Genomic DNA, 7,264 nt, shown 5'->3' on the forward strand with positions numbered 1-7,264 from the left:
GTAATATATCTGTCAAGTCAGTGACTAGGTCCTGCATCTTTTTTCCTTTTTTGCCATTTCAGAATGAACTTTGCTACACACTTGCAGCTCGTTTGTCGAGCTGTGTTGTGCTGTGTTTTCTAGTGTGTTTTGCTCATCGTAGGGTTTATTCTCCCTTCCAACAGTCAGCACAATTAGTTGAAACCTTTCTTTCTTTGTCTAGGTTTTCTTTAGCCTTCAGTTTGATCCCAGTCTTAACTATTTGCACAAATGTGAAAGTGCGTGGTTCCCGAAATCTTACTCAAGGGCAGCGAACTAACAGAGAAAGCAATCAATCATCAAAGCTTCCTCAATAAAGAGGAATAATACCAAGCAAGGTTAGCAGGTTTTGCTCAATCCAAGTCGCGCCACTCATCCACCGTTCCTAACGCGGAGTTTTCTTCACACAGCTGTTTTTCTTTGATTCTTTTTAAAGCTTCACGGTTGGTTTCGGCCCAGGCTGAAAGTACTCTTAAACCCTGAACACTGTAAGCAATCATCAACCAAACTACTTTGAATGGTTTCACATTTATCCCGTAAATGCCACTTAAATCCCACTTCAGATCAATCACGGGACTAATAATTCACAAAGCGCACTAAATTATATGTCTGTGCTCTCCATCTATCTGCACTTCATGTTAAGGAGAGGCTGACGTGACCGGTGACAAGCTATAAATTTTACACAGTCTCACTTCACGGACAATCAATAACCAAGGTTTGGATGATGAAAAACTTAGTGCGATACTTTATTAACCTCATAGTGCATCAGAGTAGTAGTACGAAGCTGAATGCGTTTATAAAAGATTAATCTTTTTGTTTTAAAAGTCTGCGAACAATAATGAAGCAACGTTAATGTACTAATGACCCAATGAACCAGCTGTGCAATCAGCGATCGCCATCATTAAAGCCATAAGTGGTACTTAAAGTAATCAAATGTCACCCTGGAGGAAAGATTAAATCTATTAAATGGTCTGTATTTGCATAGCGCTTTACTAGTCCCTAAGGACCCCAAAGCGCTTTACACATCCATTCATCCACCCATTCACACACTGGGTCGCACTGACAGAGGCGAGGCTGCCGGACACTGGCGCCACCGGGCCCTCTGACCACCACCAGAAGGCAACACTTTCCCATGTGCCGTTTTTAGAATATCAGTAGGCCAAAAATGACTGAATGCTGGTATTACAACCACTGTACAGTATGCTCCGTGTGACTGGAGAGTTCACCAAGCCAGTGGAAAACTAAAACAACAAGATCTCATGATATTTATACCTCTGCACCGGAAAACTAATCAGGCTTTCCTCGAGAAAGAATCCGTGAATGCCAGCGGACGTCGACTTGTAGTCAGAAAGCCATTAATCATCCAGCGCTCATGTCTGTTTGTCTGTGTTTCCATCAACTCTCATAAATCTGGTTTGGCAACTGTGAAATGTTATACTATGGAGAGCTGATGAGAGTTTATGTGCAACTCATTGAAAGGTAAAGATTTGAGCGTATCAAAAACAGGCTGCAGAGCAATAATGGAAACATTGGGATTATTTTAATATAACATTTTGTTTCTTTTTCTTATTTTTACCCCTGAGCACAACCATCTCGTTTCAGATCCAAACACAGACAGAATTTATAGAAACGTGAAACTTGACTCTGTGTATACTGTTTGCTCTCGCCGCTGCAAGATTTATTTCCACGAGTAAGGCGGGCGGCCATCTTTGCGGTCTTCTGTTTATAACTGCTGTTGTTGTCTTCAGCCCATTGCACATGGCTGTAAATCAAGGGCGGGTCTAAACTATGTGATTTAAAGCAGAAATCCTCATATGCTCCTGGCAAATACCTTTTTCTCAGTGTGTTTGCCATTAAGGCCTCAATTTTCAGCTTTTAGGCTGACCGCACACGGAGCAGTATAGCTCACCTCCAGCGAACCGTTCCTTTCATTCGGCTCCATCGGGATAAAGATAACCCCGTTTACAAAGTTGTGCTGCGGACTTTGCAATTCCCCTGTGTGATGTGGTCCACTTTAAGAAGGGGCCTCTTTTGGGGAGAGATCTGGATGTTGCATTGAACAGAGCACCAGATAATGAGGTGGTTTTTTGAAGTGGATGTAGATGTAAATGGATTCTAAAGAAGCTTAACATGCAAATAGATTCATGATGGTTTGCATTCAGGAAAGTTTGACTGTGCGTGTGTTCTCGATTTCATCAGCGACATTGTCACACATATTTGAATCTGGGAACTCTCTCACATTGCTGTTTTGTATTTTGACTGCTGTATTGGAGGGGTGGTACTACTTTGCATTGCTTGAGGGCATGACACAGAGTCAAAGAATTGCTTTCTTACTGAGAGATTGTACTGTAAATGGCAGTCCCCCCCCCTTCCATCAGTCACATGGGGGAGCTTGTACTTGCAGATTCCTACTTGGCCCATAGCTTTGTGTAGATATCACAGATACAGTACTGTGCAAAAATCTCAACCCGTCATTTATTTATGTTTTGTTTCCAAGGAGCCAGACTTTCTATTTCACCTGTTTTTAGTCCAGTCCTTGTACTTTGGAATTTCAGAGGTATTTTTTTGTTTGTTAAGCCACTTAACACTAATCTATGAATCATTCAAAGATCATACAGGCACCAAAAACAGGTCTCACAGAGTAATGAATCCAAATAGAAAGCGCTTGATTCAAACTGTCATCAGTATGTAATCAGGAGCTCAGTAGAGAGGTACAACAGTGAATGTCCACAGCTACCTGTAAAACACGGTGGAAGCTCTGTAATGATTTGGGACTGCATTTTAAAAGTGGAGAGCTCGTCAAAATTGTTAGAATTATGTTTACAGAAAAATGACGTCAGATTTTAACTGCTTCATTTTTTTAAAAATTCTATTTAAATTTTTTTTTTTCACAAATCATGGTCACAATACATAATGAAAACGTTGCCATTATACACAAAAAAAGAAAAAAAAAGAAACCCCCCCTCCCTTCCCACCCGAGGCTCATGTAAAGAGAAACAGAACAAAACAAACAAAAAATGTATGTTACACATCTGGAAAATACATTTTTATATAGTCAATAAATTGGTTCCAAGTTGCAAAGAATGTATCTAAGTTTTTCCAGTGGTAAAAAGAAAAGCACCTCCTTTAACCATTGTATGTATGAAGGAGCCTTATCAGACTTCCAGTGGAATAGAATAAGTCTACAGGCAAGCAATGTAGCAAATGCTATGGCATTTTCCTGAGATTTACTAATTTTGTATTGAGATGGCATAACTCCAAAAATGCCAATGCGGAAATCACTAAATAATCACTAAACTAAAGCACTAAATTCTGCGCACTGATATGAGATAATGCTTTAAATATATTTCCCCAGTAATTATCCAGGTTCGGACAAGACCACATCATGTGACCCTCATTTGCTGGATTATGTCCACACCTGGGACAGGCAGGATCGGCTTCTGGGAAAAATTTTGAAAGCCTCTCTCTTGTTTAATGAAGACAATGAAGAATGCTGCTTCATTTTTTTAATGCTTGACAATAATCAAAAACACACCACCAGTGCAAAAAAACATACAATGGAACAGTGTCAGTCATGGATTGGCATCTCCAGAGTCTAGACCTCAACATTATTGAAGCAGTGTGGGATTATTTTGAGCAGCCAAGAGCCGAAGAAGAGCTTTCAATGTCCTTTAAGAAGCCTGGAGAAATATTCCTGCAAAATACTTAAAGAAATTACAAGAAGCTTGTGAAAAAGAGTTCAGGCTATGCTAAAGAATAAAGGTGGTCTTACCAAATATTTACTATCTAGCTCATTATAATTGTTCAAATCTGTTGTTCAGTTGTTCAAATTTCCATGTGTGTTTTCCTTTTCTAGGAGCTGGAAAGGTTTTATATATGATAAAGAAGAAAATTTAAAAAATGTAATCAATGCATCCAAGCTTCTGCTTTAAATCTCCAACCAGCTGTGTCATTCATGCTTACAATCACATCTACAGTAAGCAGTGACTTAATAGCAAGCATCACTTTGGGCTGTAGGAGAAAATCTGAGCATGAGTTTAGAGTTTAGCTTTGAAGCAGGGCTGGTAAACATTGGACCACTTTATCACTTCCATAATGAAAACAGAGGATTTTGAGTTTGAGGTCTCCAAACAACTGCATTACTGAATCACTCTATGTGAAAAATGGTTTCTGGAAATGTTAATGCAGGGGTTAGGAAGCTATAGCTTAAGGTTAATTAAAAAAAAAAGTGTTGTTTTTAGGAAGAAGGCTTTTAGGTTGAGGGCAGATTTATTGTCATATCAGATAATGTAGGACTTTAAACTTTGAATAGCTACAATTACTCTCAAAATAATCCTCATTTATGTGACGGGCCTTCATGCATCCTTCCAGTTAAATCACTGCAGTTCCCTTTTAAGCCAGCTTCCTTCCAATTGGTTGCCCATCATAAGGAGAACATTTGAACAGCAGGTGGGTGTGGCTTCTGTGTGGTCAGCCAGAGCTGTGTGCCATATGACCTAGCTATCTTATTTCAGCTGGATCTGCATATTTAATTAGACAGATTATTACATTACATGATTACAACATCTGAAACTGAGCATTTAGAGCTTTATTGTCAGTACAGCAGTATATACAGTATACAGTGTACCAAAATTCATTTATAGCAAAACTGATTAGCCATGCTCAACCAAAAGACATTTTCCAAAACAAAGACTATTTTTAAGGCGAGCTGCTTTCTCTCTGCCTGGAGGGAAGCATACAATCTGTTGGTTTTCCCTAACCAATTTCTGCTTGGGCCAAATCAAATAAAGGTTCCTTTGGTCGGGGGATATTTAAGCCACATTTCTGGCAGGGCTTAGAAGCTTGTGCAGCCACACACTGGTGAATAATCAAGCACTAATAGCATGTTAGTCCAAATACGTATCAATCATCAGACATGCTTGCATCTCGATTATGTTTTCCTAAGTGGTGTCCACCACTGAAGAGAAAACGGAGCAATTTCTGAATGCATATTTTGCATGAAGACATGCTTTATCAGAAAGGACACGGTGCAAAAGTAAGAGATGTTCAAAATAACTTGGAATGCTGCTCGTCTGAGAAACATAGGTCTCCTTGGCAACCGCCTCCCGATAACACAAACAGACCTCGATTCCTGCTCCAGGCAAATAAAGGGCGAAAGCGGAGAGAATGTTTTCCCAAGTGATGGTCTCTGGAGGGTCCCAGTGGTGGACTTTGATTATGTGGGAACACTTTGTGACCACTGAAGAAGTATGTGAGATAATATGAGAGCAACAGCTGGGCTTTTTGCAGGCTGAGCGTGCACAATTCATATCCTGTCAGTGCCCACGTTATTTGCTCTGGTTTTTGTTTCATCTGGCATCTTGCGCTTTTGTTTTCAGCGAGACGGGAGTACAGTTGGATGGAAAACAACAGACTTCTAAATTAAAACAGCATGAAACTGCTAGGATGCTGAAATATGAATTCCCCCCACATTTGTGTGGAAACATAACTGTTTTTGTTATGTGCTTTGTACAAGGATTCAAAACACTTCATACCACTGAGAGTTTTCCACTGATTTTGCACTCTGGTGAAGCTGTGAGACGCATCATGGATGTCTTTTTTATTTCCTACATTCTTCCTTCTTGTCGAAACCTAGCACCTACATTACCCGCAGTGTAAGTCAATGCCTACAGCTCGGGATGCAGATGTGGGTGTATTATACAAGCAACAGCTAAAAGCCTCAACCTGCCAGCCTGGACGTAGGCTACAGAGGTGTGGTGTGCTCAGTTCTTTGTAATTCCACCACTTAAGGAATTTTAGTAGACTTTGTACAGCCCATCAACAGCAACTCAATGCATTTAGGCGGATAGACGAGATGAAGACAACCTGCTGGAGTTTAACCGAAGCATTAAAGTAGGGAATAGCGCTACCATAAGTGAGTTTAAATGTGGCATAGTTGTTGGTTCCACATGGGCTGGTCTGAGTACTTACTGATCTGCTGGGATTTTCCCACAAACATCACTGTTAACAGAGAATGGTTGAAAACATCCAGTGAGATGCAGTTAGTCTGGGTGAAAATGCCATGTAGATAGCGGAAGTCAACCAAGGTACGCAGAAGAGCATGGCTGAACTTCAAAGCAGTGAGCTACAGCAGCAGAAGACCATATTTGGTGCTGCACTTGTCAGCTAAGAACAGGAAACTGAGGCAAGAACTCCCACTAAAATGTTCAATCAAAGACTGGAAAACCATTGACTGGTTTGATGAGTGTCAATTTCTTGCAGTTACATTCTGATAGCAGGGCTAGAATGTACTGTAAACAACACGAAAGCATGGATCATTATTGGTGGGGGGAGATATTTTCTTTGCACACTCTGGGCCCTTTAATACCAACCGGGCATCGTTCAAACACATCGCTTTAACTGAGTTGCATTTATGGCCACAGTGTGCCACAGTCTTCTGATGGCTGCGTCCTGCAGGATAATCCACAACGTCACAAACTGGTTTCTTAAACATGAAATTGTGTTCACTGTAGTCCAATGACCTCCACAGTCCACAGATCTTAATCTATTAGAACACGTTTGGGATGTTGTGGAAGACATTCTCGTCGTGGAATGTAGTTGACAAATCTGCAGCAGCTGTGTGATGCTATCATGTCAACATTGACCAGAAAATCTGGAATATTTCCAGCACCTTGTTGAATCTGTGTACAAAAACAAAGAATTCAGCTAGTTCTAAAGGCACAAGAGGGTCCAACCTAGTGTTGGTGTTCTGGCGAGTGTATAAAGCCATAATAAAGTGTTAAAAATCAGTTTTTTGTATATAACATTTTTAATTTCTCTTTTAATAATTGGGTTGCTCTATATGCTAATAATTATGCTCAGAAAGTAGACCAGCTAGCTTCTGCCGTGGTTCCCGACCCAGATTTTTGGTCTGTGTGTGTGTGTTCAACACAAGGTGCAGGTCACAGATAATGTTAAAGATTCATGACTAACACTGAAGGCGTATTAGCTGGCTCACTTCCTGTGTAGACTTTGAATCAGTAGTTCAAACATCACAGCTACTCGATCAATGAAATGATAGAGGCAGGAACCTCACAGCAGAAAAATACTTCTTTGTAATTAATTTTTTAGCAACTAAGAACAAAAGCTTAAAAAAAAGAGAAAATGATAGCTGTTTATTTTATGCATTTTATTTTTTAAATTCAGATTTTACTTCAAGAAGTTACTCTAGTTTAGGAGCTTTGCACAGTTTCTTCCTGTCCTCAGT

This window comes from Neolamprologus multifasciatus, chromosome 19 (genome assembly GCF_963576455.1).
Source record: "Neolamprologus multifasciatus chromosome 19, fNeoMul1.2, whole genome shotgun sequence".
NCBI lineage: Eukaryota > Metazoa > Chordata > Actinopteri > Cichliformes > Cichlidae > Neolamprologus > Neolamprologus multifasciatus.